Genomic DNA, 26,081 nt, shown 5'->3' with positions numbered 1-26,081 from the left:
ACCTCAATGTCTTTCAGTGTCCTCGACATCTTAGTGTCCTCGACATCTTACAGAGTCCTCGACATCTTAGAGTGTCCTCGACATCTTAGAGTGTCCTCGACATCTTACAGAGTCCTCGACATCTTAAAGTGTCCTCGACATCTTACAGAGTCCTCGACATCTTACAGTGTCCTCGACATCTTACAGAGTCCTCGACATCTTAAAGTGTCCTCGACATCTTAGAGTGTCCTCGACATCTTACAGAGTCCTCGACATCTTAAAGTGTCCTCGACATCTTACAGAGTCCTCGACATCTTAGAGTGTCCTCGACATCTTACAGAGTCCTCGACATCTTACAGAGTCCTCGACATCTTACAGTGTCCTCGACATCTTACAGTGTCCTCGACATCTTAAAGTGTCCTCGACATCTTAAAGTGTCCTCGACATCTTAGAGTGTCCTCGACATCTTACAGTGTCCTCGACATCTTAAAGTGTCCTCGACATCTTAGAGTGTCCTCGACATCTTACAGTGTCCTCGACATCTTACAGTGTCCTCGACATCTTACAGAGTCGTCGAGTTTAATCAATGTAGTGTGATCATATTGGTTTTAACTCCAATGCATGCATTAGCTGTAGCAGCTCATGTAAATGTAGCTCATGAATGATCATTTAAAGATTAAATTAATCAAAAGTTAATCAAATAGCTCAAGTAATTAGCTCCACTTACACCTTAACTTAACGGAACAAGGCTATTTTCACATCAAATAATTATCACTTCTGTAACTGCTAATTAGAAATATTACTACAATAACATGTTTTAAAGCGTGGAGGCATTTAAGCACCTTTTGCTCTTTGCTAATGTGAAATGAAAATGTGCTCATGATTCAGACGTACTCTGACTTTAATTATAGTTTGAAAGTATTTAACTTGTAATGGTGCACACTATTTCTACTCTGTAAAGTCGGGGATGGGAACACTTCCTTTGGCAGCGAGAACTGTAAAATAAATGACTTTAATCTTTAAAAAAAGAAAGTCATTACATGTTTAATGCCGGGGTTTTTTAAGCCTGTTAATATGTGCGCTCTTCTCCCTGCTTCTGCATCACTGTTTCTTTAACAGCCTCACACTCATGTAATTCCATCTGTCCACTCATTTCTGCTTTAGTTCATGTTTTCGAGTCGAGAGCTGCAGCACCCTCTCTGTAATCTAGCCTTGATATTTTTTTTTACAAAAAAAGGGGAGAGCACAGTCTGATGTCGTGTTTGACAAAGTGAACCAAAAGAATTAAACAGTCAAATCCAGAAAATGGAGCAAACTGCTTCAACTCAACCATCAGGTGTTACAAAGACAAAAACTGAACTTTATGCAGTGTCATACAAATCAGTTACATCAGTAGTTGTCTTTCCTTTTATTACAATTTGATTTATTCCACTCATTTAAAAATTTTAAAGTTTCCCCTTTGTAATTATTTCTACATTTTAATTAACTTTTTTCCCCCCGTATCGACTTGTTGAAGCTTTCAGGTGTGCTGATTCCTCCTCCACTTTATTTGAGTTTTAATTAAAAACAAGGGCTCACTGTCTCCCACATGACATCACTCTGTGGACAATTTCACACTCACATTATTTCCCAAAACCTTATTAAGATGATATCAGAAGTGGATATGAGGATAATGAATAAAAAAATGATGTCAGGTTTATTCTTCGGGAGGAGGCAGAAGCAGGAAATGTCTAGCCTTTCAATCACTGAGGCAATGATCCACATGCATAGGTCAGAAATATTATGTGTTAACTAAATAGGCTGCATGTATATACTGTATATATATATATATATATATATATATATGTATGGTTGGGCCTGTAACTCAAAACCTATTATCCCAAGCATATGAATTGTTACTTTTTATAGTTTGAAGGTTTTATTTTGTTATTGTGTCATACATACATTCATATGCCCAGCCCACACGGGCTTACATGACACCATAGATTAAAATGTTCCAGGATCAGAGTGCACTAGGTAGACTATATTTATTGTTAGAAACAAATAGAGAAAGAAAAAGCAAGTCAAACTAATAAAACAGAATATCTCGTCTTCTTTTCCGAGCTTTTGAAACAAAATTAGCAAGTTTAAACACATCAAACTTAAACAGCCAATCCAGTTTTTGCTCATCTGTCCACCCCAATATTTCAGGATTTTGACGAGCTACTTCATGGAACAATAATTCTCTTAAATCGTCATATTTTGCACAATTTTATACATATGTGTGTGTGTTTGTGTATAATCACTTATGTGGTAAATGCTACTTTGTGTGTATGACTTTATTCGATTTCTGCATCTTGCTCATGACTGTGGAAACATTTTTTGTTGTATGCTGTGTTTTTGCTATTGCTAATTGCTAAGTCCCGGTGTGGACCAAGTCTGAGAATTGGTCCGGTAGCTGGAGAGGTGCCAGTTCACTTCCTGAGCACTGCTGAGGTGCACTTGAGCAAGGCACCAACCCAATCTTCTCGGAGGCTCTTTCATGTGCAGCCCCCCCTCACGTCTCTCCATTAGTGCACAGGATCCTGTTTGGGCACGTGTGTGTAGTTCAGCCTGTGTGTACTGTAGCATGTCTCAATAACAGTGTTAAAGTGAGTTCCCCTTTTATATTTTTTTTATAAAGTATATCAAAACAATCTATGTAGCGATTGATCTATTTATGTTTTAGTAACGAAATTAAATAAGAAAAAAGAAAAAAAAACATACTACTGGTGCTAAGAAATGAAATTCTGAATCATTTAGGAATCTTGTATTTTGTAAAATATCACAAGAAAATCAACATTTCTTCATTTCTTTTTTGTTAATTCTCATTTTAGGGGGCATTTGTGTAAATCTTTATGCTTTATTTGATTTAGAGCTGAAGGGATTTAAGAATCAAACATACAAAAAAGCTTTTTTTTTGTGATTTCTGCTGATGTTAAGCTCTGAGAGTTCAAGCTGCTGATGTGCTTCATGAGTGGATGTTAGTGGCAGAGAACATAAAAATCAGGAGGTCCACATGGAGGGAGGCAGCAGTGCACAATAAACTAAATATCCTCATTCAGACATTACATAAATTAAACAACAGTTCATCCTTTCATTACATCAATTATGGAACAGTTCATTCACAAACCACACCATAATGCACGAAAGCCTTTTGTTGTGGAAGGCTCCGGTCGACCCTGAAGACCTGACGAGTTGTTTTGCCGGTAAGGCTGAGAGGAGAGCCGAGCCGCCCCGGTGAAACATGAGATAAGAAAATTAAAACAAAAATTGCTCAGACCTCACCGTTAATGTGAATGCCGAGCAGCTGAAGTCCACAGAGGAAACAAAAAGCATCAGCCCATTATGATTTATCTTATTAAAGTTATTATTCCCGTTCTGATTGCAAATGTGCTGAGTGTCACCATTAAAACTTTACCACCATCCCCGCCCCCATCAACCCGTCCCCCGACCCTAACCCCCCCCCCCCCCCCCCGTCCTCTAACAGTTACCACTCAGTATGTATGGAAAGTACATTCTCCACATTCTCCAGGGACAAAAACCCACTTTTTCAATTTAATTACCACTGACACATATAAAGATGGCTGGATCACAATATCTCCAACTCCTGTGCAGCACGCCCACCCCTTCAATTACCCCCTCCTCGCCGCTCTGCAGGCAAAATAAAAAAAAAACAAAAAAAAAACGGCCACATCCTTCTGCTAACGCCGAGCCTAATACCACCATGAGGCTGCAGCTTTGGAATTATACAACTGATGGGTGTTAAAAATGAACAAATAAACTTGCAATGCAATTCATCATTTGGGCTCTCACTCAGGCAGCTAAAAATATAACCCGCCTTCCTCCACAACTCACCTTACGGCCCGCGGGATAATTCATCTTGACGCCTTGTAAGGTGCAACGCCGGCGGAGGGGAAAAGCCTCATTGCATTTACCTGCTCGTATTTACCTGTCACCTGTAAAATGTATGTGGGTGTGCCGCTGTGTGACCCCTCTCCGACACTCAGACTTATTCCTCTGTTGATGCATCTGCTCTGCTTACATTGGCCACCACCGGCTACACAACAATTACTCCTTGTCTTTGTAGCCATTGGTCCGCTAAGCGCCTCAATCCATCTCTGTCTCCGAGGCCGTGACGTCAACCCCCAAATGATTAATCAAAGCCAAGTCAACACCCCAACAGCAACACCTAGAGTAAACCGTGTTTGCATACATTACCCACAATACATAGCACATGTCATATTAAATACAGTGAGGACACTAAGAAGGAGCAAGGAGTTTCTTGTGGAACAATAAAAATACAACTTGAATGTGTTATCGCTCTGTTGCAGCTCGGAAAAGCTTCAGGCAATTTACGCTAATATTGTCATACAATATTAAAAACCCCTTTTCTTTTTTCTCTTGTTCCACATTATCAGGCAGCGCGTTGGGATGATATGAGAGGGACTATACTCATTATACCTTGTGTGTTAATGTGAAACAGCAATCAAATTCTCCACTAATTCACTCTATTGCATGACCGCAGAGCAACTTGGACATGCTGGAGTCCAGAATGAGCTTCCCCCTAGGTCGTAAATGTAAATATTTAAACGCTCGTGGAGTGTTTTTTTTTTTAGTGTGCCAGTGCAAGTGCAGTAGATTATCAATTTGCACATGTAAGTCTGCAGTAAAGCATTTTTAAACACAACACACGCCGCCCCCTCAGAAGAAGAAGAAGACCCATCTGAAGGGAATACAATAGACTGAAGCTTTCTGCAGTAAAAGAATAAGGGCCCGGGCTGATAGAAGAGCGGCCGGCGCACAGCCCATGCAATGCATTAAACATTATTTCACCTTGTCTAAGTTGTTGACAGATGCTATTCATGCTTAAGTCCACAGACAAGCAGCAAAAAAATACTGTAAAAATCCAGACACTTGCAACGTAACCCAGATTAGAATTTAGGTTCATTTTTCTGCATTCATTATCGCAGGATTTAAAAAAAAGAAAGAAAAGGAAGTTGGTGTATGTTACCTCAGAGAATGCCTGTAGCAGTTTCCCCACTGAAGCTCTAGTGTGTCTGTAAGGTCCACTTCTCACGCTGTGATGCTGCTTTGTATTGCATTTACAAACGCTCCAGATCTCCTCCTCCTCCTCCTCCTCCTCCTCTTCCTCTCCCTGCTGCCAGACGAGCCACACGCTGCACGAGGATGCTGTGGCACTGACACATGGACGGCGCTCAAGCGATGTCAAAAGGGTTAAAACCTAGTGGACCGGAAAGTCACACCAGCATCGTTCTAGTTTGCCAGCCGCCGCCGCCGCTGCTGCCGCACTCTCTCTCTCCGGCAGCTCTCCACCACCTCCTCCTCCTCCTCCTTTTTTCTTCGTCCCTTTTTCCTTTTTTCCTCTTATCTTTTTTTTTTTTTCTTTTAAAACTCAGCCTATCTCACGGGCTTCTCCCCCCTTTTCCTTATGTGAGACGGTAGATGAAAAGCGCCGGGGCGATTTGCAGCACTCTATCATGGATCGTGTTACGCTGTCTGGCTGTAGCGGCGGTCACAGATGATAGGCTGAGGAGCTTTGCGTGTGTGTTTACCCCCTCAAAAAGAAGAAGTAGCGGGAGAGGAGAGGAGAAGAGAAAAAGGGAGGAAGGGAGGGAGGGGATGATGAGAGGAGAGGTAGACTGCTACCTTTAAAACAACAATCTGAGACGGGATTGAAATTAAGATCTCTGTGACGAGCTTTTGGATGAAACCCTGATATGGATTCATGAGGTACAGCATGCAGACCTTAAAGTGACACTTTTAAATGATTCTCCTTCCTGTTTCAACATAAGCCCTTTGTCTCTTTTTACATCTTTTCAGTATTTTATCAAACCCTGAGCTCATTAGAAGACACAGCAGTGCTCCTGTGACACACACTGCTGCAGACAGAGCAGCACAGAAACAAAAGCAGGAGAAGAATCTGGATAATGTGATCACACACGAGTTTGTAGATTTAATGAAAGCAGCAAATATAATGAATTAAAAGAGCGCGCTAAACAGCATGAGAAAGGAGAACAAATGCCAACCTCTCCGTGTTTTGATGTGCTCTCGTCGGTTGACTGTCAGCGCCGTTTGTTTACTTTGACAGTATTTTATAAAGAAGGCAAGAATATCTGACTTGTTTTATAAGACTCCCTCACACAGGCTGCAGCTCCACCATCAAAGCAGAGGAGCTGATTTCATGTCGTACCGTGTGAAATGGGAATGGCTGCGGCCTCATTTTGCTTTTTAAAAGAAAGGAGTGTAGGGTCTTTTCTTTTTTTAAAGGGTGGTCAAAAAAAAAAAGGGGGGGGTTAATGAAAACCTGAACACAACATCACCATGCTGTTGTGGTTTTTTCTTTAAATGCAATAGAAGAAGAACTTTCAGGGAAAATATGAACAGTGCATCGTCTGCATAGATTTTGCATATTGCAGTTTATTACCACCGTCCAATATCATAAATATATAAATCTGTTAAAAAAAAGGATATCACAGTTGGATGTCCGGGATTTTTTATGCGCCAGAATGAAAAATATATTTGTTTGTATTTTTTTTAAAAAGCAGTTCTTTAAATCCATTCTAGCTTTGCACATTTCTTGAAGCTCTGCCCTCCATGGGCGGGTCCCAAAACTAGAACGATCTAGACTTTATTTATCCATCGAGCTGCAAGCGAGTACTTCATTCAGTTTTATGTTTCACACATCGACAAAGGGAATACCTCTGCAGCCCCAGAGGGAAACAGCTGATTTTTCCTGTCAACCATCTTAACCATCACCTAGCCTGAATGACTTCCTGCTTTGGTTTACGATTGAATCAAGATCACGTTAAAGGTGCTCAGATTTTTCTCAGAATGGTTAAAAAGTGTAAGCAACATGGCCGACATCAATCCTCCAGTGTCTACGTCATGAGCACGTTTCATCCCCAGCAGTCCCAAAGGAGAGCGTCTTTCATTCCACTACAACCTGCCTGCTCATTTCCCAACTTCATTCAAAGCACATTTCCCATTTTGTAACCCGAAACCTCAGACTCAGCTTTTTTTTGTAATACACTGAGAATCCTTTTGAGGAATAAACTGAATTTCAGGAGTGATTTTTTTTTTTTCACTACAGAGAAGTAAGATCGATAAATTGTTGAATATCAGCGATGAAAAATATCAGCAGATCAGCTTGAGGGAGAGGAGACATCACACTCTGTGCACTCTGAACATGTGCCCTCGAGCAATAAACAGAAACTCAAGGACGATTTATCAAAATGATTATCAATCCGTTTTTAAATCCAAAATGTCAGAGAGTCAAAGACTTCTGTAACATGATCCTGACACAGTCCATGAGTCAGCAAATATCTGATACTAGATTTAAAATACATTACACACATTTTTTTATAAGTGTATAGCTTCAGTTTAATAAAGAGGTATTGTAAATTCTGCCCGGTGACTACAGATGTTAATTAGCTTTTAGCTAACTCTGGAACAGCTAACAGGCTGCACACCATCTCTCTCAAAATAAACAAATAAATATTAAAAAATAAAAATCTCCTCTGGTGACAAATATATTTGTTTTTTTTAGCCGAGTTAACTGCAGACAGTCATTTATTAATTCCTATTTGACCTCCGTCCCCTGTTCTTGAAGAGCGCCTGATTCCTCTACATTTTGATGACCCAGTGCAGCGCTCGCTTCAACCCTTTTTTCTAATATTTGTTTTTCTTTTTATGAAAGTCATCCAGTTTTTAGCACACCTACGTCTAAGTTTGGTGCGACGTGAGACAGTTATTTGTTTTTTTATTCCACCTCTTGTTCTGAAATGATTCGACCTCTGTCATTATTGTAATTATTGATCATTTCAAAAAGCACCAAAGCTTTAAAAAATAAAACCTACAGATCTTCAGGTTTAGGACATAAACGGGACACATTCACTTTTACCTCTAATGCAATAATATTATATTACAACATTTATCATACCATTTACCATAAACGTCTGCCTATTGATTTGTGTAAAAATATATGGAAGAGCAATAACATGTTCAACTTCATGTGCACTAGTGTTTGCATGATAGTGTTTCTCATTACTGAATGTTCAGAATTTATTTCATTACTGCAGCCTGTTTTTTTTGGCTCCTCGTCTATTTTGATATTTTTTTAAATAATTGTGCACTGTGTGTTTCTGTGGTTGGCTATACCCTCGCTCTTTGCTGCTGTAACGCTGATGTACATTTCTCCGTTGTGGGATGAATAAAGTTTTATCTTATTTTATCTAAGATTTGATACACTTTCTCATCCTCTTGGGGAAATTTGCCAAACATTCAGCTGCTTCCTGTAGAATCAATGAATAAAAAAAATAGAAAAACCACATCCACATATAAACAAAAATGGACATATTAATACAGAACAACACAACATATATTGCACATTACCCATATACATGCTCATGTTCGTATCCCAAAGCAACTGAGCGCTGTTTACATTTTACTCAATGTTTGAAATTGAGCCACTGTGACCAAGTTTGTTTGCAATATTTGTCCATCAAAAACAAGAATTTATACAATTCTTATTGCCTAGGACTTGTATTTTTGTTGCATTTGTAATTGTTTGATTTGAATTTTAATGATGTTGTGTTGAAGTTTAAAATGCTGGTATTATTTTATGCTGTAAAAAAAATGTATTTGTGTTTTTCAAATTGTGAAGAAGAAAATCTAATTTCTTCACCACCTAATCAGCAAATTAATCTTGAGGTGCTGAAGTGCTTCATATCTGCAGAGTCTACGGGGCATTTTGGTTATTAGACATGTTCATGCGGGCGCAGCAGTCTGTTATAACTCGGCTTTTTCATTAATGACCAACAGCTAAAACAGCAGAGGACTGATGATGAGACCGCTTTGAAGGTGGACATCAAAAGTGACGCCTCTGGGGCTGAGAACAAGGGAGAGCGTCTTTGACATTTTCCCAAGTGAAACCAACAACGTTGACTCAAAGAGCCTCGTCACGCCTGTGGACTCCACTTGGGGGGAAATATGTTACGAGTTTTGCTTGAAATCCAGGCGTGCCCCAGATCCAGACGGCTTGAGTGAAATGTATATTGACTGGCCCAAATTATGAGATTCATCATCCGTCCTGAAGAAAGCGTTTTCTAGATCTGGTGATGGGTGACTATTTTTAAGATGGGAGCGTTTCTCCATGAGTCATTTTACCTCGGAGATGATGTCGATTCTTATTCTAATGGGAATAAGAAACGGCCTCATTATAAGTCCCTCATGGTTTGCCTTAGTAAGAAGAATAAAAACTACACATGGCTACATTAATGCTTTTTTTCACCGTATCACATCGAGGAGAAACGTTCATGTTTTAGATTTCCACACTGTCTTTAGGTAGCCTAAAACAGAGGTCACACAATACAGTATCTGCAGGTATTTCACAGTGTTGTTTGTAATGGACAACCAGGCACAATGGGAATAAAGCATCCAGCTTGATTGTGTACAGAAGGCTTGGTTAGAACGCAGTAATTGGGGTTGGGAGTGGTAGTGGGCTCTGCTTTGGTGTGTTCAGGGAATAAATATGAGTCTGCTGGAGAAGAAAAATACCTGCCTTCTGACAGTCACCTGCCTGGGTTTATCCATACGCTGTCAAAGCAGGATTACCCCCAAAGCCCACACCCCCACACTCCCCTGGATACTGAACCACCTACAGCCAAGTAGCTCATTTCCACTACAGCACCATGTGCAAACAAAGAGGACGGGAGACGGAGAGGGGGGGGGAGAGAAAAAAAAAGAAAGGTTTCTGCACTGGCAGAGGCGCTGCAGTAAATTTCAAGTAAACAATATGGGAAATGGGCCAGGATCGTCTTCACATAATATGCTTAATTCTCCAGCAAAAGGGTGAAAATAGACTCCTATTACCACTGAAGGGCTGTCGCTAAATGAAGGCTATTCAGCAAGGTTTTCAATTTTGACATGCCAAAGCTGTCTGAGGTATTGGGAAGTGGGATGTGGGCGGGGGCGCTAGGTCTCTTTGCCTTCCTTTTTTGCTCCATGGTCCCAGTCCAGCTGGTCTTTAGAATATGGATTATGTGTTGCCTCGGCCAGGCTCTCTCACTCCATGGGGGGCTGGACTTGGTGCCCAGCTTGAGCGGACTCCCCACCGAGACCCCTGGGTGAGAGGACGCCGAGAGCCCCCTTGGTTCTCAAGACTAGATCATTGAGAATGCAGCGGGTCCTTCTTCCCAACAGCAGCACCATACGTCAGTGTGTGAAAGAACGCTAGCAACATTTCTAAAAAAAGAGCAGAGAAAAGGGGATAGTGGGTGGGTACGGCAGGGGGGGAGGGGGTGTGGAATAGCGAGGAAGAAGCAGAAGCAACAACGGTGATTGTGGCACAACTGCGACATTACTTGCCAATCACAATTCCTGCTATGTTGTAGGGAAAGAAAAGGGGTAATACAAAAACAGGAAAAAGGAGCTTGGGAGTGCAGCTGTGCAGCAGATTTACCTTTCAAAAAAGTCTGGGGCGATAATAAGTATCCAAATGACAGCTCTGTGCCGCCGCATCCCCGACTAAAGTTAACCAGAGGTCCTGATGTCGAGCGCCAGCAGCAGACACAAAGGTCTGGGCAGTGGGGCGCCGAGGCAGCTAGCGCACCACCGGCTAAATGGGGCAGGTGATTTCCCATCTCCTCCACTGCCCTCCAGGCACAGCCAATCACTGCTGGGGAAAAGTGGCGCCCCAGCCTGCAAGCCATGCAGCCAGTGAGCGGAAGGGACTAGAGAGAGGGAGCTGGAGTCTATCTGGGACCATGCATTATTCACATGCACCGCTACGGCACTAAGACCTCCACAAAAGAAAAGGCCTCAGGTTCCATCAGCGCCGACTTGTTTCCAATCTATTATTGATGGCAACACTACACCCTATACTTTTCCCTGATTTACTGGATTCTATCATTGTTTCTATAATAAATTCCATTTCCAGTAAAGTCAGAACAAATGAGGGGGAATATTTCCAAGTACTATGCCAGTGGGTGCTTCTTTCAGTGGAATCTTTAAGAATTGGCTTCAACTACACAAATCATGTGCGGCGGTTCACGACGTCTTCGCTTTCTGATAGTGCGTGCCGGAGCTTAAATACGCAGCAAAAACCAGAAACCTTTTGTGTGTATCATCAGTCATGTCAAAGGTAAGGCTCCATGCTAAATTAATTTCAGCAAGGAAGACCGGCAGCGTGACCTAAGTGAAATAAATGAGCTATCCAATTACCACATTATGATCACATCTGGTCCCAGTTTTTAAAAGAAATGCACGGACTAAAGTCCTTCATCAGCAGCTCCACAGTATCTCAAGGTGAAAGTATGCATACAATTCTACAAAAAGTCAGTGTCTGTGCGTCTCTGTGTGCCTGCTTGTAGAGTGGTTTTGTTTGTAGGTGATTATGTAAAAACACAAACAAAGAGCTATCATTATCATCCTTTTCTTTTGCTTACGTCTGAGTCATCCAGGGACTGTGCACTCCAAAGAGATAGATTAACCCTTTGGAAACTTTTTTACACAAAATCCTGTGGTTGATCCAAAATAAATACTGTCATAGCATGAGCCTTGCACAGCTAAGGCTTCCCGTCTTTTGCGTCACCACACTGGCAGCTCGTCGACGACATAATTGCATTACAACACGTCCTCGAGGCGTTAAACACGGGGAGATGCGCTGGTGGCAGGCGGGCTGTTGTAACCTAGCCAGGGCTTGATTGTTGTTTCGCATTTTCCTGTTTTAAATGATCCAAGAATTAAAACCAGAATAGACAAAGCATGACTTAAGAAAAGTTAAAGAAAGGAGAACAGAAAGTGGTCACAGGTAAATGGTGAATGAACTTGAGCTTGTATATTTATTTTCTAGTCTTCTGACTACTCAAAGCGCTTTTACACCGCAGGTCACACCTACACATTCACACACCTACACATTCACACACCTACACATTCACACACCTACACATTCACACACTGATAGCAGAGGTTCTCATGTAAAGTGACCACCGATGAAGCAGCGGGAGCAACTTGGGGTTAAGTGTCTTGCCCATGGACACATCTGTATCTGCTCTGAATGAATATCTAAATGGTTATTTAGCAAACGCTGATTAAGCCAATCTCACTAAATGTATTAATTATAACAGTTTACTGGTTTACATCCTAGGGATATAAAGTATTGGAAAATACTTCAACATATGACCTCACAATAAGGAAAAGTGCCCAAAGATATACACACTGACAGACTCATTTCTGCTGCAGAGTATCAAAGGGTTGAGGCTAGTCATCAGATCTGAAATGATACACTATCTAACTGTAATACTCTTGCATTGTGTCAAAAAGCTAAATTAATACTTGTATTAAGATTTGTATCAACGTCCTCTGATAAAAAAAAAGCTGCAGCTTTTAAACTCGGATGGAGTCTCTTTGCATTTCATGGCAGTGTCCACATTATTACCATGCACACATCAAAGATTCCCCCCTAAACCTCTGCAGGAAACACGATCAATCTGCTCAGTATGCAAGGCCGGGACAGCAGGCCATCTCTCCCTTTGAGGATGTCGACGCATTTGACCGATGTGGAGTCGATCCCCCAGATTGTGGCTAATCATCATTACCGGCTGCTGAAACAATGACTTTCCTTCAGCCTACCCGGCTTCAAGAAGGACACGAGGGATCTGCCGTTTTTTCTTATGGTGGCTTAACACTTGAGTCTGGATTTGAGGAATTAAGGCAGGACTTGGACACAACAAAATGTACACTCTGATCATCCATCCAAGTTATCAGCTCCGGCTTGGCTCGCGCTGTGAAATCTGTCTCATGAATTACCCAAAAAAAATTCAACAAAAGGTGATGTATTTTTGGGAAAGTGTGACGGGGAGGGGGGGGGGGATGGTTTCTGTTGAGGGAATTTCATTTGCAGCCTGAAAACAAATGATGACTGCAGCAGATTCCTCAAAGAGAAATAAAAAATCTAAAACAATAGCAGGGAAATGAGGACAGATGCATAGAAGGCGGCAGTTGGGGAATTCTCCAAAATGGACAGCAGATTATGAAAAATGACTTCTTCCTTACAGTGCTTAAAGGTTAGGTCTCTATTACACAGAGAGCAAAATGTCAGCAGTATCCCCTGAAAGAGTGGACTGTGATATTAATGGAGAGTCCAGGGAATGGGCTTCCCCTGACTGAGTTTCCCCTCTTCCAGACACATTATTCATTTAGTTGTCAGCCAGCACCTGGCGCATGTAACACTAACATCTACAAACTAAATGATGGAGAGAATACGGCCCACCCTGGTAGGCAGCCAGAGCTGAAATGAACGCTGTTCACGGAGCATAATGGAGAGTAAAAGTAGTGCTACTAGATAATCGAAAAGCTCTTCTGCTCTACTGACGTCGTCACCCAGGACGTTATTAGCATAGTGTTCCATTTTCCAGTTAATATCGCACTTTCATTTGGCTCTTAGCTACCTCCGAGACTATCAGAACAGGGAGTAACTAAGCATAGGACGTGTGACAGCACCGCCCGCAACGAGATGTAGAAGCATTAACTGAAGGAGTGACTCACCACCTTAAATATTTTATTTATTTATTTTTATTTATCCTTTATTGAACCAGGAAAAGTCTCATTGAGATGAAGTATCTCTTTGAAGAGAGCGTCCTGGCCAAAACAGGCAGCAGCAGAACTTACTGATTTCAGACATAAAACACTCAACAGCAATGAACATAAATAAGAAACATTCATCAACAACAAGGCGATCAAAAAGGAGCAATATGAGTCAGTTAAAACATCGACAGCCAGACATGCCCGCCTCCAGATCATTAAGAAGACCTCTAAAAACATCCAAGGAGACCAGCAACCGATTCCGAGAAGAGAGGGAGAAACATACTTGAATGCCCTTTTTCCCTAATACAGTACAGTCTTTAGGGATAGTTAAGAGGTATCAATCCTCGTTGTAACTTCCAGTTTTTTAAGTATTTAGCTCAGTAGGTAAGATGGAAGCAGATCGAGAATACCCTTATAGATCAAAATATGCCAGTGGTTTAGTCTACGGGCAGACAAGGCAGACCGACCAACCTGAGCACACAAGTCATAGTTGGACTGTCGGTGAGCGGTTTTAGCGGTGTGTCTGGCCCCGTCGCTGCCCATCGGTCCCCGTCTGCCTTTTTTTGTCCAATTTAACAATCGGTGAGAGGAATCTCTCTGATTGGCTGTTCTGAGGTTTCATTTCTCTCCAGCTCTCAGGTTCAGTAAAGCCCCTTGAGCATGCCGCTGTAGTCTCCATGCTTTCACCCATTAGTGTGGTTTCTCCTTATTTGTCTCCTCCGCCTCTTCTTTTCTTTTTCCACTAAAAGACCAAGACCACTAACCATTTTCTACTTTTCATCAGACATTATTCTCCATTAGTAGACGACCTATAATACGAGTGGTGACCGACAGCAGTGTGAAGATGGTCTTCTCGTATCATAACAATGGACTACCGCCCCCTGCTGGCATGGAGAGTTATTTCCTCTCATGCATGTGCAGAACGTATGTGCCGTCGGCTGGAGTCTTTGCGGTGTGTTCAAGTGCAACTTTTTGGCCAAAATGTGAGACTAGTTCTTTGCCGTCTGCTTGGTGTGTCTGGGCCTTAAGGTCTTTAAGCTTGGTGATAAACCTCAGCGCCTTCATGGTAGACGGTATCCAGTGCACGTAGGCTTTGCGAGGATGCGTGCATGTAGAAAGCATCGCCATAGTCCAGCACCGGCCTTAAATGATAAGGAAGACTTGTTTCTAAAATAAAATCCTAAGTGATTTTTAACCAATTGCTGAAGGTGAAATCATAAACCAGCGTATCAAAAACTTGGCGTGTGTATCATTTTATATTTAGTCCTAACGCTGAAAACCCTCATCGAGTTTCTCCCAGCAATCATCAGGTCGTTTCTCCATGTAATCGAGCCGAGCAACATCACTTAGAACAAAGAATGTTGTGTCGTATGGAAATGTGATGGACCCGGACAGTATGACAAGATGATTTAACGTGTAACAGAAAGACTCATCAGTCACATTGCCCGCCACTTTATTTAAGATGCAACATGGCCTCTGCGCGAGGCAGACTGCAGGAGTGGATTATTTCTGAGTAATATTCCTTTCGCTGTGGTAAATATATTGTGTCGTGCAGCGGAGAGTGGAAGAAAAATTCTCCCCCAGACTGTTTTTAATGAAGTCCCAAATGTCATCCTCCTCGAAAACTTCTTTCAAGAGAGAACTCCGAGAAGCTGCTCTAGAAGCCCGAGCTTTCCCTCAGCGGGGCCTTCAAATGATCTCAAAACAAGTGGCTTCAGTGAAAGGCGGCCTAAATGGGAGTGTAGAAAAAAAAACGACACCGAGGAAGGAGCTGAAAGGTCAGCAGTAAAGACGCAGTTTGGACTATTACAGGCTGTGTTTCTGATTGGAGACTTTTGATGAGTTGTTGTGGCGGCGCAGCGCTCTGATTAGGGTTAGCTATGACTCGTTTTAATAAAAGAATAGTTTGCAGAAAGTTGCTTTTATCAACCCTATCTAATAATTTATTTGCAACGATGCCCCCAGTTCTCCATCTTTACACAAAGGCTGATAGAAAAAAAGAAATGCTGATGTAATTCTGCGTTTTGGTAAGTGCACCCAACAGCATCAGAGGATGAGTTTAAATTAGAGCCAACACATTTTGCTCTCAACAATAGTAAGGAGACAGGATGGGGGGAGGCAAGAGGAGTGGGCATCCAATTACTGAAGTGCTATATGTGTGTGTGTGTCATCTTGACACCATGTTTGGGCTTCTCCAATGTCGTATTAAAACACACCAGAGGTAAAAGCGGCTCTGCAGTAATGACTGAAGAGCTGAGATTATTAGGGGAGGGGGGATGAGTGAGTCATTTTCACATAGACAACTCGATTCAGTGTCAATATGTCTGTTTGACAACTTGTCATCCTGCGTTTAGTCACTGTTTGCGCTGCATTTTGAAATGAAGCAGAAAACAACCCAAACGCAGAGTTGGACGTCTGCTTCATTCTGTGTGTGGTTCCTCTCTCTCTTTGAGCATTTTAAGTCGAGCGTTCATGTCTTTCAACAGAATGATCACCCATAATTCATGCTGCTTTCTTGTATTCTTTTGGGGTTTTCTTAAAGTTAAAGTCAATCTGCAACAAGCGACTCTGTCACACGTTGCCCGTTTGACTCGTCTTCAGTCTGAAGCGAGCAGTCTTTGCACGTTGGCAGCTCCAAATGTCGGCCAGAAATCATGTAACGTGACATACGCAAACTGTAGGCAGCGAGCTAATGTTTGCCCAGATGGCCCGGCTGATCACTTCATACCAAATGATTTGGAGGAGATGACAAGGCAATGGATCAAACTCTGTTTGGGTCCAGTTCTGCCTGGAGAGGGACTCAGTGACTTCAGATAACAAAGTTTGTACAGGAAAGTATTCGGCTCGAAGGCTTGAGGATATTTTTCAAGTTAAAAAATATTAGTAAAAATTACTTCTAAATGTGATGTGTGATGTTTTTTTAAATAAGATATAATAGAACTATATGATAACTGGTTTTTTTGGGTTTGGATTTTTAGTTTGGCAAAACAAGACATTTTCAGAAACACCTAAGATTTTGTGAAAAGTGAAAATTTGTGGACTTAATGAATCGATTAATCAGAGACAATCTCAATTTTGAGTTGCCATCTTGAGATGTTGTTAAACTAGTTGTTGTTAGTCATTTTGCCAGTGATTTCAAGGTTATTTATGTGTTTATCAGACAATGCAAAGATCAGTTTAAGTGCAAAATCCTGCAGTTCTTCAAGTGACCACTAGAGGCTGGCTGCAGGAGGGCCAGAAGTCACATACACACCCATTCAAAAAAGGCTTGTTTTTACATCAGAGATTAACATGTTTACAACCTGGTTAAAAAAACAAATAGGTCTGATTAGCTCACTAATTGTACGAGTTTTTCACAATAAGGCGTGTAGCTGACATGATTGACAGGCGGGTGTAACAGTTTGTCTGGAGCCTTAAAATCCACCTCAGCTCCAGCTCTCAGTCTGTCGTTAGGCTGACACAGCATTTCCAGCCAGGAGACCGCCATCGATGGGACTCCAGTGACCCCTGCAGGAACAGACGGCTGACGTCACTCAGGTCGCGTCCTGTAATATTTACAGTCTATGCTAACTGATAATGTTTGAAGCATGCAAATCAGGTTTGTTGTCATGTAGTCACAGGTTCATTTTTGTTTTGCATTTTTTGTATTCACATATAATACCTGTGTTTAACTGGTATTCTAATGTTCTTTTCTTAGCGATGCGTTTTAAGTCTCAAGGTCATGAAAGCAAAATGAAATAACATTTAAAACTAACAGGGAAAGCAGACTTCAAACCAGTTGTCGTCTCTGGTTGAAAAACATTGTCAGGACTGCAAACACAGCAGCATATTGTCTGGATGGCTCTATGTCATAAAATCATCTCGCTTATTCACTTTGTAAAAGCATTTTTCAGACAATCATCCAGCCTGTTCCCATCTAGAGGAAATCTCTCTCTCTCTTTACCGTCCAACCTTTAAAGCCGCCATGCAAAAGTGTGCAGACTGATCCTCGGGGTAATGTGGGAGAAGACAATAGGTGGAAACTGCTCTAACCTATTTGCCAAATGGTCTGTCATCTAATGCCCTGCTGCTGCTCTATTGTCTAATCCTGCTGCTGAGGCCTCTAAAAGGATACAGCGGACTAATAAGATGAATGGGCTTTGACCCTGGAGCTGCTAAAAGCCAACCTGGCCAATTTATCTGAGTGACCTCTACTCTTGGCAGAGACGGCCCTCACCTCTCTTGGAAGCCTTTAGGCAGGATCAATATCAGAGGAGGCAAAACAATCCAAAAACTAAGCATGCTTGTTGCTTTCCTATACGACCCTGAATTATATACTCAGGGTTTGATTTCCCTTTCTGTTTTTGATTTCTTTTTAAATGCTCTGCAAAGCTGTTTTTCTGCTCTGGAGATGTCAAAACCCAAACAACTCTGTACTGTGCACTAGTGTTGTAGTCAAGGAGACCACACTAACCAAGACCAAGACAAACCCAAGACCAGAGTGCTCAGAGACAGAGTCAAGACTAAGACATTTAGGGATCCAGGCCGACTCAAGACCAAGACGAAGGCAGGCAAGACTGAGACAAGACCAAGACCATAAATATCACAGTAAAATCATCATTTTGTGTGCAGGGGGCGTGTCACTCACTTAGACCATAACACCAGGACGGTTGGGGCCGATAAAAGATAAAATTCTTAATGAATTGAAGTTATCTTTTCTTTTTAGAAAGAGGCGTTTTCCTTATCATCACAATAATGATGTGGAAAAATAGCCGATCAGTGGTGGTCTTGATTTTAAAAAACGGAGCCGACCCAGTCCAAGACTGAGACCAGGCAGAGTAAAAATGCTTTCAACTCCAGAACGAGAACGAGATCTTCAAAAGTGGTCTCGAGACCGGTCTTGATTCCATGTCGGCTCAGCACTAAGGTAGTTTTGAGTTTAATTTTCACCTAAAGCTTTCCCTTGTTTCTTACATCCCTTTTTGAAGTGGTTATTTCTAAATTTACTCGTTCTACAACACTCCTCTGCACGGTAACATCTAGAGGAAGAGGAGTGATTGTAGTAACATGCATAAAGTGATTTATGATTAAAGTGAGTTGTATTTTCACTAAAAACATTGACATTACAGCGGCGCTGCTAAATCAGCTCTAATCCAATCGTGTCGTCTCAAATCACAAAGGGCGAATGTAAAGCTAGATGAGCAGAGTGGAGAAAAAAAGAAAAGATGTCCGCCCCACACTGATTCATCTCTAACGTTATTATGCAAAACCACAATCATGGCCGTTCCAGGGGCCCCTTGTAATATGGAGAAGTGCATTTTGAGGGGAAAATAAGATTCTGTCGGCTAAATTAAGGATTCTGTTTCATGTCGTGTTTGTTGGTGTTGGGTCGTGTTCCGAGATAAAAGGTTAGGCAGGACTACAAAGACGGGACCCTATTACAAGAGAATGTGCTTCCTCTCTTTGAGCACGAGTCAGTTTACGCGGTATACAATATCAATCGTTGGCCTCAAATCTATATCTGCAAAGTGCTTAGGTTTGCATTGGTGATTAGATGAATTGCACTGAGAACAGTCTGTTACTTGAGCATCCCTTCATAGCGCCGATACCTAATGCTCTCCCCACCCCCCCTCCCCCGACCTTCCACCCCCTCCGCCTCTGAAGTGACCACAGTTTCAGGATGCTATGCTCCGGGCGCTCGGCCAGAAAGCTTTATGTATTCTGATACCATTCATTTTTAATCAGGACCAGAATATCCCTCCAAACCCTCCTGCAAGCTGCCTTCGGCGACATGACATCAATTTTGTTTCATTTTAATTGATTTGGCGCTTCTCCTCCTCCCGGTCGCCGTTACAAGTTGATTGTTAATGTAGCTAATATATAAGAGAGAATTGCTGCGACGCTCAAATCAAAACACTAATGAACCAGAGGATGTTTGATGTTAGAGAGAGCCGGAGTGAACTGAAAGGAACAGGAGACAAAAGCAGACAGATGTGAAGTTCAACATGTGGGAAAGCTGCCTCAAGGAAGTACAAGGATTTCAAAATCCAGTGAAGATGAGAAGAACTTAAAAAGAGTGAGGGGAATGGATGGAAGGAAGATTTTTTTTACTCATTATTATTATTTTGGTTTATTATTAAAATATCGAGCCCAATCTTCTCTTCAACCTCCACACACTCCCTTGATGACCCCAACACACAGAGATGCATGCATGCCAAACACACACACATACACTCAACTCACACAAACACAGGCCTTCAACATACTCAACAAACATTTCATGAAGAAGTTCATCCAAGATACCTGGACCTTAGTGTTTATCTAAAAATGGAGCAAGTCATTTTTTTTATTTTTTGTGTTATTCTTTGGGCATTTTTGTCTTTATTGGAGAGGACAGCTGCAGAGAGAACGGACATGTTTGGAGGAGAGAGAGAGCGGGGGGGAGAGGTGGGATTCTAACCCACAGCAGCTGCAAACAAAGACTGTAGCCTCTGTACGTGATTCACATGATATTACCGTTATGCTATCAGACGCCCCCTTTAACAGAGCCAGTTAAACTTAAAGGGGTTACAGCAGGTCCACCGTGCTGGTTAACGTTTCTATGTAATCTCTAAATGGTTCTCAGATCCTTACAAATAAATACAATCTGAATCAATTTTTATTCAGCGTCAATTCATAACAAATCTTAAGAATCTTTCCAAAAAGAGCAGGTAACAATCTTTATTATGTTATGTTTGGAACTTTGTTGTATTTTCTTTATTTGGTATGACATGATTCTTGTGTTTTTAACTTGTTTTAAATTGTTTTATTTAGTATCAATTATTTGGATCTTTTTCGCTGTTTCTGCTTTGGTTAAATTTTTTTAAATTTTTGATTTATTTTGATTCGTATAAAATGTTTGAATTGTTGTTTTTATTTATTTATTTTGAGAGGGACAGTTCAATAAAGACAAACTGAAATCATCCGTCCAAAGTGTCGTTGTGTTTGTAGAGGACGTTTATTTCAAACAGCCGTAACAAGATGAACTTTTGTGTTGATAAAAGATTAAAACTGTTTTATTTTTGTATACAATTATTTTAAACTTTGTTTTTTTAATCACCTGTGTTGTTGTTTTCGTGTAAAATGATTGTAAAATGTGTTGCGTTTTATTTAGTATGAAATGTTGGAACTTGTTTTCATGTGAAATTGATAAAAATGTATTTTGTGTAAAATGATTTATTAACTTTTGTTTTATTTTTGTTTAAATTAAAAGTTTTGTTTATGTATAAAATATTCTTATGTTTTTGTTAGAAATGTTGAGGACTTTTATTTTGTTCGTTTTTGGTTTTCCACAAAGCCTTAAAAACTATCTTATTCTTTCTATGTGTTTCTAATTCAGAGTACATTTAATTTAATTTATTTTAAAAGCCACTTAGCGGCACCAGAGTTAGCTACGAGCTAATCCACATCTGCCGTCATTGGCAGGAAACAAATCTTTGAAGGTTATTATTTAAAGTTTCTGTGTATTTTTTTGTTGTGGTAGAAAATAAATCTTCTCTGTCCCATTTCCTGTTTTTCTTGTTTTGTTAATCCATTTTGTTTTTGATGCAGAATGAAACACTCCTCTTCTCCATCACACGATCCAACGACTCAGTGTGTCTGCTCAGCATTCATCACCTCCACCTGGACGTGACCGACTCGTCTCGTCGGCGTGCACTGAAAGGGTTTCTTCACATGGCGCTGCTGAGGAGAGAGGACATGCGAGCAGAACGGGGAGAGGGAGGGCCGGAAGGATGAGGGGGAGGAATCTTCTTCTTCTTCTTCTGTGGTTTAATGAGTTTGACAATGAAAGTGACACTGTGTCCTCTCTGGACCTTGCTGTGTGATCAATCATAACAATGGCTCACCATTTCCTCCTCTGGATACTGACCTTTCTCCCTTCAGGAGAGGAAGTGTGTGTAGGTGTGGGAGTGTGTGTGTAGGCGTGGGAGTGTGTGTGTTGTGCCATCACCTTCTTTCCGATCAGTCCCTGTAGCGTCCTTTAAAAGGGGGAACCTTATTTCCCCACCCCAGAAAAGCCAAAACACCCTGAAAGAAATGCCCAGCGTAGGGAACACTGATCTATTTAATTCAGACTTTTAATCTATTTGAAGCTCGGATAAAACACTGTGACATTTTGGGAGGGTTGCCGACGACTTTAGGCTTAAATATTTTAAATCCCATCACCTGAACAGCTTACAAGGTGATGCCGTTTACTCCACTTAGGATAACTGCCACGATTTCATGCAAACACCAGAGTAAGATTATGAAACACTGTTTTTTCTGAGTGTGTAAATGTCGACGAATGACACTAACAGGAATGACAAGCAGAAAAAAAAAGGCGGGATTTTAAAGCGATCCCGCGGAGAGTTAGCCTCCCTGCCCTCGTCTTTCAGGACGTCTCATCAGCTGACCCTGCTTACTGCATCCGCGTCACTTCATGTGTATTAGCTCAACTGCTTAAATAAAACATTCAAAATAAATCTGGAAATATTGCTGCTATCAAAATCCTCTTAATATGCTTCCGCCACAAATGTCCCACGTTGGCAATAAGGCGTCCAGGCTCGGTTTTTATTGCCGGTTTTTATGGTACACTTAATTGTTGGTTTATCTGTGCAGCAGAGGTACGCTGCACGCCGCCTTTAAAAATACATAACGTCTCATCGATGCATCACTTCCTTTGGAGAAATGCTGCACGTTGATTTACAGTCAGGGTGAGACGGTCGTTTTTTAGAGTTTAAAATGGGGATGTGATGTTGTTTAATGATGCTAACCTTAACAACACTTTACATTTAGAGCGCTCTGATAGGATAAAAAGTACACATAATAAAATGAATGCAGAAATAAGTGAATGTGTTTTGAACAAATGGGGGTTAAAAGTACATACATAACCTTTTCATGAATCGTTTTTTTTTACTTTCACTCAGCGATAAGAAGAGTATTGTGTGGCAAACTTGCAGGTTCGTCTCTCTCTGACTTTACATATTATATACAGAGTAAAGACTGTGAAGAAGACCTGGCAGGTATGAGTCATCCTTTGTCCAAGGAGCTCAAGGAGTTCAAGTCACTGCCGTCAGGCCGCCAGGATGTAGAACAAAGAGACTGAGGAACCTGCTGCCTTCGCCTTTTTAAACGAATAAGTGTGCTGCTTCTGTCATCTGTCCATTGGACTTTTTACTTCTTAGTAGAGCCCGACTGATAAATCGTTCAGCCGATATCAGCACATCCAGTTACTATCGGTTTCTGCTTATTTTATCACATGTATGCGCAGATATTACTCAATTTATTCACCAGTCAAATAGAATTTTATTTGACTTTTACATTAGCAGTTCTCTGTCACCAGCAGAGGGCGCTATATGGATTACAACAAGCATCACCACTCTGCAGAGGGTCGAGCGGTGATGAACGTACATGCTCAGTTACTGTCCAGTTGAGTGACCATCTCGTCTTCATTATGAAGTGTTTGATAAATGCATTTGACGGATAAACACAATAAATGTGTTTTTATTTATATCTAAATCTCTACAGATCTAAGAAAGATATACGCAGATATATCGGTATCAGATTTTTTTCCCTCCCCAATATCAATATTGGTATCGGCCCCAAAAAACTCACATCGGTCGGGCCCTCGAGTGTCCTTCTTAAGTTGTATGCTGATTGCTGGCTGTATGTTTAGAATAAAGGCAAACTTGCACCTTAAATGTACCAATTCATGTCTCATGATACTTTATGCAACCTGACAATTAATGTTTCTCAAAATAAATCCAGTAATTTTATTAATGTCCCTGAGAAAATGATTCTGTGAATGTATCTGAATGGCCTGTGTTCAGTTTCAGTCCTGCAGAGCTCCATGTATAAATAAGGTCGATACATTCATACATACAAAGCTTACTGCTACATGTGATGCTGAGTCTGACTACACTGGTGTTTCTTTACAACATGCCCCTGAGAAATAATTGTTTAACACTGTTTTCATACAATGGGTTGAAACAAAAATTGTTTCAACCCTTCAGGCCTCCACCAATAAGAGAAGGCATGCTGTGTGGTGCCTGAGAGGCGAGACCCAGGGCGAACTCAATCAAGGTTTAAAAAGCACTTACTTTGGCTTCCCCGAGTGTTTGCTTCTCGTTTTAAGGAGAACTCAGACGAGCACAGCAACACATCTGCAATCTACACTTTAATCTGGACGGCTCTGTGCTCGATAAATACACCTGTCTCTCCTAACAGGACAGAATGAGATACACTTTTTAGTTAGAAAAATACACTCTTTTTGCTGAATACACACCACAGGCTGCCTTCTGTTTACAAATCTCCATCAACGTCTTTCACATTATTAGCTCGGGCGTTATTGGAGGCCGTTTTGACACCGCAGAAGTAAACTGAGATGGAAACCCTTTGATTTGTGGCATTTGTTTGAGCTCGATGAAACGTTCACATGGCGAAAAAAAACTCCCTGAAATTTGAGACTGACGTCGACGCCTTTTAATGACACATTTATTCATGTGTATGAAAAAAAAAAGGCTCCGACACATTTTCCACTGCCAATGACAGGATCTAGCGGTGTCATTTGCAGTCAAAATGTGCTTTTAATTGCGTGTGTCACAAAGGAAATTAGAGCAGCCCATTCCAATTAGGACAATACATTTCTGCACATATTTTCCTCATTACACTCGGTCAATTATTAGAGAAAATCAAAAAAGGGTTTGGACCGTTGCGGTGACACTTTGGTTATTTGATTCTGATGTTGCTTTTTTATCATGCTGCAGACCAAAGCATGTGTTTGAAATGGTTCATATGTAGATTTAGAGCTTCTGCAGCCTTGCAGCTCTGCTCAAGGACACGATGGAAACAATGACCAAAAGACTAACAAACACATTTTAGAGACAACAGAATCAAACACGGCCAGAAAAGCAGAAAAAAAATTAGAAGTTTCTTTATCATTCAGATGAGACAGCAACAGAAGAATCACCTTGACTTCTCACTTTTTTTTTTTTTTTTTGATTGCAAACATCCAAAACTGAGGAGCGCAAAAGGTCAAAGCCACAGCACCATGACAATACAGATATAACAAATATCCCACGCATCCCCAGACAGAGGAGAGAAAGGAGCCGGTAAAAGGAAGAAGACATGAATCCAAATAGATCGGCGGCTCGGTGCTGGTCCGGGGACGCGGCTGAAAACCCTGTGGTGCTCCGAGGAAAAGAGGAAGAATCTATTTTCGGCAATCTAAAATGAAAGACATAGACCCAGATACTGCAGTGGAGCCTGACTTAGAAAAAAAAATAACCCTTCTTCTTTTCCAAATTGAAAATTGAACACTTCACGTCTACCATTGCGGTTTCAAGTTGCAAAACGGTGCAAAAAAAAAGGCGCTTGATTATTTACACAGCAAGCAATCAGAGTGACATGCATCTCCCTAGAAGTCCTGTTTTTCTCCTCAAGAGACTGAAGATGGATCTTTTGGTTAAGGAAAACATCTATGGGTTCCCGAGGAGATACCCCTCCGACATGTAATTACCAACAACACAATTGGCCCAACATGCTAATCCGTGTCTCTTCTATTGATATTCATAGAATCGAAAATGGCTTCCTGACTATTTCCGTATCGCGCGGTAACACAATCACTCAATTAGGGCTGTGTGATGAAGTGAAATGAGCCATTTTCTCTTGAGGACGGTAAATAGCGGCCCCCTCGTAATTGACAACTGCAGAGTAATTCCTAATCGTAATGACATGTCCTGCAGTCTGGCACTGCAGAGTGATTAGACCGGGCCGGGCTCAGACCTGCACACAGCCGCAGACACGTTGTAATGGATGCTCTGCAAAAAAAAAAAAGAAAATGGGTGAAAGTGAAGTCAGAGGTGGGGGATGTTGATGCTCAGTGATAAGACTACAGAAAATAGATGTAGGGGGAGTTAATGACTTTTTACAGTGCAGCAGCAGATTAACCCAAAAACTCGTTCATACACGAGTGATCCACTTGAAACCAGGACTATGAGCTGGTATACTACGAACATGGTCAGACTTTCCCCAACCTTTGGACTAAAGCTGAAACCATCCATTCAATAATTAAACTACTTTATAATATTTCTTTGGGGGGATAATTGTATCTTTAATTTAGAGATAGGACAGTGTATAGAGTCATACATCAGGGAGAGAGAGAGAGAGAGAGAGAGAGAGAGAGAGAGGCGACCCGCTTGGAGGACTGCAGCCTTTAAACATGGGATGTACAAACTAATCACTCAGCATCCGACGCCCCAGTATCCAACCTGTTCTGATATTAAAGAAATTCTTTAAGGTGGATCAATTTGTTGCTTCCAGCTTCTAAAATGTCCGGATTTGCAGATTTTGTTGTAAATAATTATCAATGGGAGTATCTGTGTGTTTCTGGACTCCTGGAGAGACACACAGAGGCATTTGAAGGCATCACATCAGAACAAGTTGGACTGGATTTCTCACAACTAATCACTGACGTTAAT

The 26,081-nt window shown here is 41.3% G+C and overlaps 1 protein-coding gene across 7 annotated transcripts in view; it reads right to left on the bottom strand.

Annotated features, from left to right (window-relative positions):
• Positions 1-26,081, bottom strand: part of si:dkey-237h12.3 (teneurin-3) — a 182,805-nt gene that overhangs the window by 127,331 nt on the left and 29,393 nt on the right. The window contains exon 1 of one of the 7 annotated variants that reach the window (XM_065958452.1): positions 5,012-5,518. The exons of the other annotated variants lie outside the window; for them this stretch is intronic. The gene's annotated coding sequence lies outside the window, so the exon portion shown is untranslated. Of the gene's footprint in view, positions 1-5,011; positions 5,519-26,081 lie in introns of those variants that run through there. 7 annotated transcript variants of the gene reach the window in all.

Source organism: Labrus bergylta, chromosome 9, assembly GCF_963930695.1.
Source record: "Labrus bergylta chromosome 9, fLabBer1.1, whole genome shotgun sequence".
NCBI lineage: Eukaryota > Metazoa > Chordata > Actinopteri > Labriformes > Labridae > Labrus > Labrus bergylta.
The sequence above is the reverse complement of the archived record's forward strand: the minus strand, read 5'-3'. Positions and strand labels throughout refer to the sequence as shown.